Source organism: Adiantum capillus-veneris, chromosome 27 (genome assembly GCF_014529385.1).
Source record: "Adiantum capillus-veneris isolate H3 chromosome 27, ASM1452938v2, whole genome shotgun sequence".
NCBI lineage: Eukaryota > Viridiplantae > Streptophyta > Polypodiopsida > Polypodiales > Pteridaceae > Adiantum > Adiantum capillus-veneris.
The window spans coordinates 118934875-118937702 of NC_140957.1; positions in this window are offsets into that span (position 1 = coordinate 118934875).

Below are 2828 nucleotides of genomic sequence, written 5' to 3' on the forward strand. Positions count from 1 at the left end.
CCTCCATCGAGCCTTTCTTTCAAAGTGGACTGTAACACACGCAAGTACACAACTAATATGAGCTACTCCAATCTCCAGAGTACCGCCTCCTGCGTCAAATAGATAATTGTATTTCAATCCCACGATAGGCAAATATGACACACAGGTAGGTACATTTGTACCTACTTGGTACATTCAGAGCTTTCTTACTAATGCTCCTTTGATTTGCTTTTTTATATGGCTAAAGATGATACATGTTAGGATATACTTACTGGTTGAATGATTTTAATTCTGAATGAATGTCGTTTTATGCTCAATATCATAATTAACTTGAGGGTAAATTTGGAGGAAGCTTGTATTGAGCATGATGCATCGGGGGATCTGTTGTGGCACCATCGCTTTTCCTTTATGCTGCGTTCGAGGAGTACTTTGTAGAGAAACTTGACTTGTTTTAACTATCTCTTATGATCATCTCGGAGTGCCATCATCTTGGTAACATGCATGGTGAGATTATCATGACTGTACACAAGGATACATAGCACCATATCAGATTACGGTTGTGGATATCATGAGGTAGGTGGATGTACAAATAATAACTTTTTCCTATTTTGATCTTTTATGTTAAAGATGCAAATGAATGCATGGATACACTTACACATAAACTTTCTTGATTTGGTATGATATGCATCCATAGTTGTCGAACCCATTTGTATTCCTTCTGTATATGAGATGATTGTCACTACCTTTTGTGTTGGTAACCTCATGTGAGGGTTATCATAGATAATGGCTGGGACTGGATTTTTTGAAAATATTGAGCAGATACAAAGGAAATGCTATCGAAATCCCTACACAATTCAAAAAGACATACATAATGTAACTATGTATACAATTTTTGATACAGGTTTTTGATGCGCTTTTTGTAATGCAATTTTTGGGTCCTGTAATGCGATGTGATGATGGGGTAAGGTTTTTCCTTTGAAAAAATGATCACAAACACAAACAATTTGCAGTTTGTTGGCACCTAAGCTTATCCTTTGATTTGCTAGAGTTCTAGTTGCTAGTAGTTTGGCGTCTTAACTTACTAACATTTTGAGATGAAATTGCTCTGAATTGTAATGATGGGTATTCCTGGTTGAGAATTACTTTATGTTGAGAATAAACATCGTCTGCGCTTTGGGCTGAACATAAACATGGTTTTAGCTCTGGTATTCTGATCTTAAACTTTTACATACTGACTGAAAAACAAAGAGTCTCCAACATCTATCTATGAACGTGGCTCGGGTAGACTAGATATGGGATCTTTTAAGCACACACATGGTAGGCTTATAGCTTCCATTGGGTTACCCCCATGGATTACATCTTGACACTTAGACCTGGTTTACATATATTGGATTAAGTTTGATTTTTTACTTTCTAGCTTGAGGTATTAATGATCGTTCGAGTTCAATTAATTATATTGATATGCTTATGCATCTGATAATGATTGTGCAAGAAGTGGTAATGAATGAATTTTTTAAAAATACAATTTGTGTGACTTGAGGATATTATAGCGTCAGTTCAGGGCTACCATACCCAACTTTATTAGATGGCCCGCACTACTTTAACTAGTGTTCATGGCCACCAGAAATGTATGCATAGTAATAACACAGTAAATAAATGCCGCTACGTAGTGCCATGACTTTATAGGAACTTGGTCCATGAAACAAAGTTCTTTTATTCTATCTTTTTATGCAGGAACTCAAATTTGATGAAGGTAAGTGTATAATGGAGAATTCACAATTGTATAGTGCTTATTGATGCTATAATGTACTTTGAAAACTGTCCAAAGATTGTTTTAAAAGAATCCTTAATCCTCAAGTGGGGGTCTCGGAGGAGATGGCATTAGACTGGATTTTTGAGATTTGATCCAATTTACAAGGAGATGCTATCCGGAAATGATGAAAACATTATCGGAAATAAATGGATCATTCTTTAAACTTCATATTTGATCTAGGTAATTTTTGACACCAATAACAAGGGGAGGGAGTCGTTGACACCTGTCTTCCCAAGTAATGCCAGTTCTGACAGGCTTGTGTTTCTTGGATGGTGACAGGTAAGAGATTCTTTCCTTGGGATTACAACGACAACTGCAGCAATAACAAAAGATCATCCATTGTTCGATTATATTTTAGAGATTGAAAACCCTTGTGAGGGTTACCTTCTCAATTATGGTTTCAAAGTTCCTTGGCTTGAAGATAGCATACTATTATATCCTTGATTTTAATACTTATGTATAAAGACCATTCTGTACTATGAATGGGAATTATACCACCTTTTCATTGACATAGTTTCTAGTGTCTTTTGTGATCTAAAAGGATTCTTTGGTGTATATTCTATATTGTTATAGGAACACACACACACACACACACACACACACATACACACACGCACGCACGCACGCACACGCATGCACGCACGCACACACACACTAGTCTCATTGTAATGGAATTGGCCTATTTCCTTGAGAGTAGCGGAAATTAATGAGAATACTTTTAAGAAATTACTTTGTGAGCATAGCGGGTGAACATAATTGAATATAGCAACATAATCATAGCAATTAGTTAACTTGGCATGAAGAATACTTTTGCAAGAGAGAGAGAATTTAGAGAACATGACACCAATTGAGGACCGGATTCATGTGGAGCAGGTCCCCCCTCCAATAGGCATTTGTATTATGATTTCTCCCATCAAGAGAGACTTATTACAATACAATCTTTGTGTTCCTTATGACCTAGGTGATGCAATGAAGATGGAAAGCTTCATGCATTACAAGCATAACATAAACTTTGAAGAAAGATTTTAACTATCCC